The 12,090-nt window shown below is 53.1% G+C and overlaps 1 protein-coding gene across 6 annotated transcripts in view; it reads right to left on the minus strand.

Annotated features, from left to right (window-relative positions):
- Positions 1 to 12,090, minus strand: part of RNF220 (ring finger protein 220) — a 329,969-nt gene that overhangs the window by 194,740 nt on the left and 123,139 nt on the right. The gene's annotated exons all lie outside the window — the stretch shown is intronic.

Genomic DNA, 12,090 nt, shown 5'->3' on the forward strand with positions numbered 1-12,090 from the left:
GTGCAAATCCTTCCACGATTAAAGAGATGTCCCAGCGACAGGCACTTTAGCAATGTCATCAGAGAGCTGGGTCGGCGGAGAGATGGGTGGTGAGAGACAGGCAGACACAGATCTAATGAAATTCGGAGGAGAGCAGAAGCGTGGGGTTAGGCCGATGTTTCTCTCCCTGTTGGGCTAAGGGACCGCAGACCCCATGGCGTCAGACCCTCAGCACCCTCATCTCCATCCATTTCTGTGTGTGCTGGGCCCTGCTTGAGTGTGTGGCATGGAACTGGAAGCATGGAAGACCATGCGTGGCAGCAGGAGTGCGGCATGTGTGTGACCCTGTGTGTCAAGCCTCTTGCATAACAGCCTCGGGGGGCTCACTTCCTGAGCCCTTGAGCCGTTGAAGCCTCAGAAACCACGAAGTCCCAGTTGGGCTAGGAACTGCCGTGGGGCCTGTGCTTCCTGCAGGTGCCCTGGGCCCATGAATCACACCTTGTCAGGGATCTGGGCCTGGGGCTTTGCAACTGCCAGCTGGAACGAAGAGGAACAGAGCTGGGTGTAGCCGCCGGCGGGCAGCTGCCTGCGCCCATTGCTGCTCTGGGTCTCCGCCGAGGCGGGCTCTCCAGCCAGGCCAGGGAAGGGTTAAGCAGGCATTAATCACGCTCCCTGAGAAATGTTTCAAAGCCTCTTCCAAATATTATAAAAAATGTCTTTAATCATCTAATTGCGCGAACTCTACTGGTGATGGATGGGGAGATATCTCCTCTCTCCTCCTGATCTGAACAGAAGAGGCTGAAGAGCCCCTGCTCGGAGGGGGGTGGGGGGGGAGAAAAGGACGTTTCTCAACCTCCCACCAGAGCAGTTATAAATATGAGGTCATACAGCGAGAGATGATAACGCATTAAGGGCTCTTGAGATATTAGTCTGTCAGCCTCGTTAGACAGAGCTATTTGGGGCTGACTGCATAATTAGAGGCTGGGGTACCCATAACTCACTGGTGTTTATATGGCAGGAAGGGGCTCCGTTTACCATCACCCTTTGCACACTAAGTCATCTTGCAGCAGGCATCAAATTCCTCTCCCCTCCGCAAAAACCATCAGATTCTCTGCTCCCCGGGAACAGCCACTCCTCTGCTCCTTCCCCCCCAGAAAGACACGCTCCTCCATCAGACTTTGCCCTTCCAGTAAACGCCTGGGGCTTTGCATCTTCAATGCACTGCACAAACATTCCTTCTCACAACTCACCCATCTACAGGTGGGGAAACCGAAGCCCAAAGCGGGGCAGGGCCCTTACTCACCCAGGGAGTTTGTATCAGAGCCGGGAGGAGAACCCAGGACTCCTGAGGCCAAGCCCCTGTGGCACACCCACAAGGTGACCTGTCAGGAGGACACACGGTAATGGCGCAGAATCCCCAGCAGTATGTAAGAGAAATTCCCCACCTCAGCTCTGGATGATATGATCCACTACGAAAATGTACCCCCACCCCACCCTCCTCCAGGCCTCAAACAGGTGCCTGAAGTCACCATCTCTAGAGGCCTCACAAAGCAGGCTGATTTGCCTAGCTGCCCCATGTGTGTGACCTGAAGGCAGCTTTAGACTGTGATCCACAGCGATTTCCTGGGAACGGTTTGGGAAGGGCAGTGCAGGGACTAGCTGGAGGGATAGGCACAATGATAGGCATTGTATGGGAACCGGAACAGAACAGAAGGAAAGGCAAGAGCTAGGCAAACAAGCAGGCGCTAGGCACGTATTCCCCCACCCCTCTGCTAGGGAATCTCGATCCTGACCTGCAGCATCCCCCCACTATTCTTGCTTTAGGTTTCCCTGCTCTGCTGATGGCTCTCAGCCCTTACCCAGAGCCCCCTGCTATCCCACCCTGAGTACCACACACACCGCTTTGCCATTGCCTCTCAATCCCGACCTGCACCTTCCCCCCACCCTCAACCTCGCTCATCCGCCCGGGATGCTCACTTGTGTGGACAAATCTCTCTGCGGAGCTCGGCTGAGACTAATCAAACTCACTGCAACCACAGCAAAGTTCAACCGCAGCTCTGCAGAAGTGAAAGCCCGGTGCATTCTGCACTGCACTCTGGGTCTCCCACCCAGAACAGGGATGAGCCCTAGAGGACTCTGAGTGCCCCCCAAGTCGACGGCCCAAGTGCTAAGAGGAGTTCACCGGGCAGGCATGCGAGGGAAGGTAGCCGTGGAGGAGCTGGGCTTCCGGAACTTGCACAGGTTTCTCCTCTCCACCGGAGCTCACCGGAGGATCAGCCCAACGTCATGAGCTGCGAGCTGAAGGGACGCTTCAAAACCAGCGCAGTGAAAAATAAAACAAGTGAAACAGGGAAGAGGTGCATTTTCGTTCTGTGTCCATGCCGAGGCAGAGCACTGCGCGGCGAGGAACAGAGACTGCAAATCACACGGGCAGGGGGAGCTCGGATCAAAGCTCCATCACAGCCTAACCCTAACCCGCCCCGACCCCGGGGATAATGCTCAGACATTTACACAACCACGCTCCCGACATGAGCTGTCCGTACAGAGAAGGAAGCTAAGGCCCAGGGAGGTGAGGAGGACGCCAGAGGCAGGGCTGGGATGAGAGCTCTCGGAACTGCCACCCGGCTCCAGGACCATCTGTCGCTTTGTAGGTACAGCTAAATAGCGCTGACATCACCCACTCGTCTTGGGATCCAGGAAGTGGGCGGGTGAAGCCCGCCCACGGCGAAAGGATCCCCCCCAGCCTAGGAGGGGGGTCCACAGGACCTGGAAAACCAAATAATTGCGGGGGACAACTAACGAACAACAGGGATAGGAGTGCGGTCAAAGGGTCAAACGAAGGGAACCGGATTTGACATCACCCACTGGAGGGCAGTCGGATCTGCCTGTGAACTCAACACGAAGACGAAGTGTTCCCCTGGAACTGCTGACCTGGAGTGGGAAATGGGTCCAGCACTTGTCACCTTTCAATCGGAACACGGCCCAGCCATTACCACCCCATCCCTGCCCGAGGCCCTGGCACTACTGGAGCGGAAATGATAAGCAAGGTGCGTAACATCACCGTCTAGTGGCTGCTCCACAGAGAGGATACAGGACCTGCTACTACGGCCAACAGAGGGAGATCCCTGTTACCTGGAGAAGCAGCAGCCCGTGCTTCTGGAGCTGCAGGGACCCCGCTGACACTGCTCAACTTCCAGCCCTACCCGGGAAGCCTCTTCATCCCCTCTCTCAGCTCTCCAAATGCCTCATGGGAGGGGGCAAGGGGTCTGGGGAGGAGGGGGTAACCCGGTGGCTTCCTGGGCTGAAGCAGGATAATGAATCCTGATGGGAGAAGTGACCTTTTCCAAATGCCACATGCCATTGGATTTTATATCACACCCGGACAATGTGCCATGGGTATTAAAATCGTTTTTCCAATAGAGGTTTGTGTGTGTGTGTGTGAGAGAGAGAGAGAGAGAGAAGAGGGAGAAATGTGGGACAAATAAAATTAAGACATGAAAATTAGGAAGCCTCTAACGTACAGCCTTCAGCGCAGACCAGGGTCCTAGCAAAGCAGAATTTACCCAAACTCTTGATGCATTTTACTCTTGAGACCAAGGATGATCTTGTGGTTAGAGCACAGGGCTGGGAATCAGGATTCCTGGGTTCTTTTCCTAGTTCTGCCACAGACTTTAGGCAACTCGCTTTCCCCTCTCTGTGTGCCCAAAAATGAGCTGGAAAGCCTTGCAAAGCGTTCCAACTCCATAAGGTTTCCCTGTCCTTAAGAGATGCACGTGCAGAGTGCAGAATGTAGGCCCGCATGCAGAAACATGCACTGAGTGTAAACTGTACGCATGCATTCACAAGCACGTGCATTCACGAGCATTATTGTGTGCTGCACACGCTCAGGAAAAGCAGACTCTTCCACAGTAGCAAAATCCAACATATTTTGCCTCACCTGGGTTTTAAGAAAGTAAATATACTCCTCCCCAGTACAAATATATTTATATAGACTATTTTCTGTCTATACACATACACACAGATACTTGCACACATATGCAAGGACAAATTCCCATGAGAAAACACAATACGAAAGGGCGGCACTGGGAGCCAGCTTGTTCCCTCGATCTGCAAAGCAATTGTCCGGCTGAAATAACAACACTGGGACGAAAAAAAGAAGAGAAAAAGGGACAAGCTGTGTTTGTTTATTCAGCTTCTTTCTCCCCTCTCCCCTCGACAATGCCCTGACACCGTGTCCTGCCGCGCCGGGTCTGCAACCCCAACAGGCTAAATTGATCCCAGCTGGAGCGCTGTTTACAAGCCTTGTCCTGTTTACAGTGCGGTCCATCCTGCCCAGAACCAACCACAGGCGTTCTACAGGACACGCCGTCGGTTCAGCCCCCCGTTCTGGCTCTGAGGTCCCAGGACGGGTGGAGGGACAGGCAGAAATGGAATGCTGATGGGCTTTCAAAGGGAGTCCGAGACACAGGGGGAAGTTGGCTGGCTATGTGAATAGCAGATGCTGTCCAAGCAACAGCAGCTAAACTGACCGGCGGAAGGGACCCAGGTGTCCTGTTCTTAAGTGAGGTTGGCGCATTCCAGCCTTAATTTTTCTGTCTTCCTGCTGTTCCTCTTTCCCCTACCCTCCACCTCTCTGCTTTGTCATTTCTAGATTGTAAGGGGCACAGACTTGGCCGCCTTCTCTCTCTGGAAAGCATCTGGCAGATTGTGGGTGCTACGGGGAGACCAACTTGTGCCAACCCTGTGATCTTCTCAGGTACACAGTAAATGGATGCCAGTTACCTATCTGGCAGGCAGAAGGATGAGAGTGCACAAGGACGGTCAATTAACAGGTGTGAAGGTGTAAGATAAAGAGGGGCCCTGCCGCCCTTTGCTGGGAAAGTCCCCGGCCACCTGAGGCTCCTCTCATCTGGGGCAGAAACATGGGTGCAAACCGTTGGTTTGCCAGGAATCCCCTGCCATAAGTCTATGGTCAGCAAGAGGCACCCTGAAGTCGCTGGCCCCTAGGACACACGGCAGAGCCAGTGACGGGCTAAGGATCCAGATGGTCTGTACCTGTCCCCATGACCCTGACATGTCCTGGGGGAAGGGAAATCCCGGCATGTAGCCTTGATCTCCCTGTGCTGGATGAATAGCCACCAGTTTTATGGCTCCATTGGGCCCTTCCTCCGGCAGCCACCTCCCCTGCGATGGACCAGCATCCAGATGCTAACCCCAGGGGGCCAGGGGGCTCCCCAGAGGCCCATACTGCCTGCCTGCCTCCAGCTCCTCCACAGAAAAGGGGGGGGGGCAGACAAGCAGCTAGCTAAGGAGCCAGAAGAAAGAGGGTTGCCGCCCTGCGCGGGCTCTGCCAGAGGCTGCTGGATGTTTACTGGGTCCCGCGTGTCCTGACGCACAAAAGTTACATGGGAGGGGATTAAGCTGCCAAGCTCAGCAACGCTTGCTTGCTTTATTTCCTCCTGAGCACATATCAAAGCGGCGGGAGGCGGGAGGCTTGGAGGGGTGGGTCGAGGGGATTTTAGCCCATTCCCACTTTCTCACTCTCATGCCGGGCCGTTTCCTATCTGAAGCTGGGATGTAGCCAGCCCGGGGCTGTCTGGAGGGGATCAAAGAGAGGTACAAGGTCCCTTGGCTGTCAGCTCCTGTGGCCACCTTGCAGGGCAGGCCAGGCAGGGCAGCCCATTCTGCTGTCGCCTGGCTCTCTCCTGCGCAGATGGGCCTTTCCCGAGGGTCTGACTGGTTGGCTCATGAATTCCAGCTAACGAATTCTGACGTGCAAAAAAAAAAAAAAAAATCTTCTCATTAACCCCTCGGTTCCCTCTGCAGTGGCCTTTGCCACGTGATCCACAACACCTTTTCATCGCTTCTGCAATGCTAGCGAATGGGAGAGCAGGATTCTCCCTGGCTGGACCTCCTGGCAGCTTCTGCTCTCACACACCTGCAATCAGCATCCCGGCGCACTCCGAGCCAGGCTGCCGCTGGCAACAGCTGAGTGCCACTTCCCGGCCTCTGCCCCCGGCTCACCCCCTAGTGGCTGCGAAGAGGATCCAAGTGCTGCCGAGGGCACTCCGAAGGGAGCAGCTCTGATGGCAGCAGCTGGGTCCTGTGCTCTCTCTCAGCCAGGGCAGCTGGCCATTGCTCGGCGATGGTGGACCCTCTGCACCCACGCACGGGCTGCAAACAACCCTCCTCCTGTTCAGATGACGCAGTAGGACCTGGCATCCTCCACTTGGGGTGGGCCAGGAAGTGAAGTCTGTTATAGTCCACAGACAGCCTCCCACTGACTCCTATGAGCTTTGGATCAGTCCCTTGGCCTGATATCCCACACGGAGGGTGTGCATGTAGCTATGGAAAGGAAGGAGGGTCTCGTGGAAAGGGAGGGCTGGAAGACAGGGGCTGTGTTCTACTCTGGCAAGTTACTTAAGTCTCTGTGCCTCAGTTTCCCCATTTGTAAAGGGGCTGCAATGCAGGGCGAGGCAAGGTTCATTGTTTGAGGTTGCTGGCTGGGGCAGGGGAAAGAATTATTACACCGTAGGAGTGGGAAGTGTGTATATGCTACATAGAGACGTGTATACACACAGTTTATATACACACTCTGTGCCTTATGCATTCTATTCACACACATCCCTTTGTTTAACACTCTTGAGAGACGCTGTTCTTGTTACAACTTCTAAGTACAAATTACAGTAGCTTTTGCAATCAGAATCCAAGGCCCAGTGAGTTGTAATGATGAATGTTTTCATTCTGCCTTTCCAAATTCCCATCTCCTGAACCAATCCCACTCCCAAGTAGCTTTCTTTAGCCTTCCCAGGGCTTCCACTTCTTCCCCACCTAAGCTGTCTTGGGGCTCGGCTCCTTTGAGACAAGGAGATAGTCCAGAAGGAGGGTCAACATGGTGTTCCAGGTGCATGCAAATCACATTCAGAAACACCCTCCCGCAAGGAGCTGGTGAATGTGCTATCACGCTCCAGTCATATCTCCCCTGCCTGTTCTCTTTGACCCAACACACATTTCAGATACTCTGGCATCCGGGGCTGGCTGGAAGCTCTTCAGCACTGCAGAGCATGGCCAGCCCTAAATCTCAGACAAAGACACCCAAAGTCGCAAACAACAGCTGATCAGGGAGATCAGAAGAACAGAGAGCACCCCGCCCCGTCCAGCTCCCCACCTGGCATCTCCCAAAAGAGAGGGCAGCAGATCAGCATGTGATGATGGTGATGGTTGTGGTGGTGCTGATGAATCTGAGCTGTAAGAAGAAGAGGTAAGCGAGAGGTGTATCAGCATGTAAACACCCATGTGTGTGTAATTCACTTGGGTGGCTCCGCATCTCCGGAAGCGGATCCTCCAGTCAGGAAGTCATGGCCCTGATTACTTTGTCTTCCACGTTTAAGAACATCCCTAACTGCTCCTTGGATAGCTCAATTAGTAAAGTGAATATATTATATAAAGTCTAAAAGATTAAACTCTCATAGGCAGCCCATAATTTCATGAAGAAGTCAGGGGAGCATATCCCTCTTATTAACTCTATAACAAATGTGATGAAAATGTTCAAATAGAATGTTAATGCAATGTTACGTGTAATTTTCCCAGGCCATTTTCTGCTGAAATATTTCTTTATTAATAGTAATTGAGGGGATAAATTATGAATGAGGCGATTTTCTCCTTTCACTGGGAAAGACATACTCATGGCAATAATTCTTTATAATAATTTTTGGGGGGAGAGTGGGAGGGAGCTGGGGCAAGGGGTTTTAAAGAAAAAAAACCTTTAAAGGGATTACAAAATATATAGACTAGATGTGAGTGTTTTATTGCTGTGCAGAGGATTTTACACCTGTGTAGGCTGAGTGCTGTGTTATGGGCACGCAGCAGGTCTGTGCGTTGTCTGGGTGTGAAGAACAAAATCCACTGCCCCTTCTATTCACTGCACTCCTCACTGTCTCCTGGCACATGGCGAATGGAGGGCTTTTCCTGACATTCACACTTTGCTCCCTGTGGCTCACGCCCCAGGGTCCTTACTCAGGCAAAACTCCCCCTGGCTTTCATGGGCCTGAGTACCTACTGAGTAAAGGACTGGGTCCTATATTTGTATCCTGTGGGTTTAGTTCTTCAGACAAGGCCTGATTCTGCTCACCGTCCACTGTAAGTCTCGTTGAAATCAATGGGAGTACGGTAGCACTCGTGGTGAGTAAGGGAGGGCAGAATCGAGCCCTCAGCGGTTGGAATCGGCTGGGGCTTGGTAAGAGTGAGCTCCCATCACCCCTTTCTCTTTGGAGTAAGTCATTCAAGTCTTTGGAGTCATTCAACTGTTTGCAGCAGGCTGGAGTCTGGCCTCTTGGGTTGGCAGGTCTCTTTGGGGGTACAGGTTCCTGCTTTTGGGGCACGGTCTGCATGACACCTCTCTGTCTTCCCTAGCCCAGCTGGGTAGGGTGGGGAAGCTGTTTCTTTGCTCTTCTGATTCTTTAAAGCCACCAGAAATACAGCCACCCCCTCTGACCTTGGCCATTCAGCACTCTCCAGGTGCAGCTTCAAGCCAGGGGGCCTGGGAAATTCAGCGGGAAAGGCTAGGGCTCTATCCGACCCTAGCCTGGATACTGCACGGCGACACCGAGCAATCTCCCTCTGCTATGGTAACCTGGGGGGAAGAAGGTGGAACGCAGGGGAAAAGGGCCTTGAGCCTTTCCTTACTCTTCCGGGCTCCACTCAGACCGCGCATGAGCTGAGGGATGTGTCTACGCAGCAGCTGGCAGCGTGATTCCTAGAGCAGGCAGGCAGACCCACACTAGCTCTGCGGGAGCCAGGGCACTAAGAACAGCAGCGTGGCCGCGTGGCAGCTCTCAGTGCATACCCAGAGGTCAGGCGGGTTCGCACTTGGTGGCTAGTCCAAGCCACTGCCCATGCCGCGGCCACGCTGAGATTTCTAGCACGCTTCCTCAAGCAGAGCTAGCGTGTCTGTCTACCTGCGTGGGGATGTGCGCTCCCAGCTGTTGTGTGCAGATGTGCCCTGGGAGGCAGAGGCTACAGGAATTCCCTCCCTCTGACACGATGGGGCTATCACTAGGCAGCACCCCAAGGCCATTCAGGACTCGATAGCACAGCTGGTCAAAACAGATTTCTCTCTATATTTTTTCAGTGATAAATACCTGTTAGAGGGAAACAAACATCGCAGGTAAATCAATCAATCAGTTTCTGCTGAGATTTTTCTATTTTTTGACCAAACAAAGTTTTTCAAAATTTTTCATTTCATTTCCATTCAAAATGCTTATTTTGGTTTGATTCTTCAGTTGTCCCTCCCTTTTTTCTTTCGGAAAGGAAGACGAAAGTATGTGCATGGTGGGGGGGCGGGGTGTGTGGAGGGGAGGAAACGACACAACACACAAAGTGGTTCTTTTTCATTTCATTTCAATTTGCTGAAAAATCAAAAAGATCAGTGAAAAATTTTAACCAAAACTAAATGTTTTCATTTTACTTGAAATTTCACAGAAAACACCTGACTCAGAAAGACCGGGAACAGCCCCAGCCCCTCCTGCTCCCAACCCACAAACTCTGGCCACTTGAGCTAAAGGAGAATCCCCATAAATTCTAAGCATCAGAGGGTCTATGACACACAGCTGAGTGGTTCTGACTGCATCCTGTAGGGTCAGGGCTGCCACACCCACTAGCCGGTGTATAACAATATATCACATTAATGGCCAAGACTTTTAAGGGTCAAATGCTCTTGTCCATTTGGAAGACAGCAGCAAAACAGGGCAGCCCAATGAACATGTAACTGGGGAGCACCTACCCCAGGCCCATATGAACGCAGGGGGGCAGGTGGGAGCAGCAGCCAATATCAGAGGGATAAGTGGGAAGAGTATCCACTGCCAGCCCGGTATGGGAGTGGCTGCCGCGAGCCCGGGAGCAGAGGTTTATTTGGAAAGGGATGCTCCTGCTGCATTGCCCCAGGCCCAGTGTTGCCCATGGGGACCCTGTATCCGCTGGGGAGCCATTGCCACCAGACCCTGGCTTTGCTTGGCCCCCTGCCCTCGTGGTTAGCGAGACGGCGGTTCAAACTGAAAACAAATTTGAGCTCATGATCAAAGAAAGAAGTGGGGGGAAAGAAGGGAGGAAACGCACAGGGCAGGTACGTAATCAGCTTCCCCTGACCTCACGTGCTGCTCGGGGCACCCATAAAACAGGCCAGAGGCTGGGGTACGGCGACCCCTTGACCACCGAGCAGCTGCACTGACCCCCTGGAGCTGCTCCACCCGAGGCATTGCCGCAGAATCCGCCCGTGCCCAGAGGCGGAGGCTGCACGATGGCTGACGAGACCAGCAGGATCCGTCACCGACCCTCCTCAAAATTAGGTTAATAATTTATGATGTTAAATGGGACAGTTAACAGCTGGGCCAGACGCTTCTTCAGCTAATACAGAGCACGAGCCGAGTCCTTGGAGAGTTCATTACACGCCGTGGCCTGAGCATTAGGGCTCTGGCTCCAGAGACACCTTGGAGAGGCTTTGGCTGGTGCCGCTGGCAGCCTGCCTTAGACCTGCCCCATATCAATTAAAAAACAAGAAATAAATCATCAGGAAAATTGATTGGAAGAGAGACAATGTCTGTGACACCTTCACGGTGCTCAGAAACCCCTGGGCTTACCCATGAGGCTCGCGGCCTTGGGAAGTGACGGCATTTGGTCTCTTGCTACACAGGCTGAGGCCTGTTTATGGCATAGCTGGGTGATCACTGTTGCAGGAAGGGGTGTGGATGATTGAACAGGGGCACTCTTGCTTCCCAGTGGTTACTGGACCCGCTCCTCGGTAGGGGTGCTGTGCTGGCTTTTGACTGAGATGCAGAACTGATGGCCAGTGCTCACTAAAGATCCTTTTGCAACACCAGCATCCTGGCTAAATTCCAACTCAGCATATCACTGTCCCCCCGCCTACATTTCCCCCACAGGTTTAAAGAGCAACAATATTCTTTGTCACTTCCAGCGTTACGGTGTGCTGTTAAACAGCTTCCATATTCCACCCCAGAGGTAGCTGCACTTCAGGAAAGTGGTCCTGCCTATTTAAAGTTTATAAAGTGATATTGCCATACAAAATCAGGGGACTATTAATAGGGCATAATTCTTCCTCTGAACTGGGTATGGGGAAGATCTTTAAAAGACAACAGCCCTGTGACAGGATAAAGGCATTATTGCTACAGCGGTAAGGAATCCCAGGGCCGGAATAGCAGGGGGGCTGCAGGTCGGGATTGAGGGGCACTGGCAGAGCTGTGTGTCTGAGTAGCTCAATGCTGGATCAGCTGGGAGGGATGTGGGGCAGGACTGAGGGGTAACAGCAGTGTTGGTGGGGGTCCCACAACTGGAAGAGAGGGAGAGTGAGTTGAAGCAGCAGAGTGAGGTCCACTATAAAATCTAGGAAAGAGAAGCAGAAGCAGCAGCTACCATTAAAATTCACGACAATCACCCTCAAATTAAACACACAGCTCCTCAGCTGGGCAAACTACACACCCAGGGAGTCGGGGAGCGTGTTGGAAGGGACAAGGCGGTGAGCGCTCTGAGCTTACCCTGCTACCCAAAGAATGTCCACTGGATGTTCAGCTAGGACATAAATGTGTCTTTTCCATCATGTCCTGTCCCGGAGCCAGAGCAGGATCCATCACCTCCGAGCTTTGACTGGCCAGAGCTTCTCCGGCTCAGTTCCAGTCCAAGAGGAGACCAACCTCCGAGGCTGAGGGAGCAGAGTTTGCAGGAGACGAAAACAGAGCTCCCCTTTGGAATCTGTGCATGATTTCTAGCCATCTCGTCTATCCACCCCGCCCTGGGATCTACCCCCCCTGACTCCTGCATCCCCCTCCAGTATCCAGTTGCCATACACACAATGAGCAGGCAGGGGAACAGAGCAGAAGCAAACGCCTAGAACAAGACAACGAACAAGCGGTCCCAGGCGTTGGTGGTGGTGACTGACTCTTAAAACCCCTCTCACAGTTCCCCACTACGCGCCATGCAGTGATGTGCCCCCCATTCCTAGTGGAGCCCTCCAAGCCCCTCCCTCTTCCTCTGAGCAAGGCATCTGGGTGTCACTTTGGTACTGCAGACAAGCTGGGGTGGCTGGACACACTCTGTGACTTT

Source organism: Chelonia mydas, chromosome 8 (assembly GCF_015237465.2).
Source record: "Chelonia mydas isolate rCheMyd1 chromosome 8, rCheMyd1.pri.v2, whole genome shotgun sequence".
NCBI lineage: Eukaryota > Metazoa > Chordata > Testudines > Cheloniidae > Chelonia > Chelonia mydas.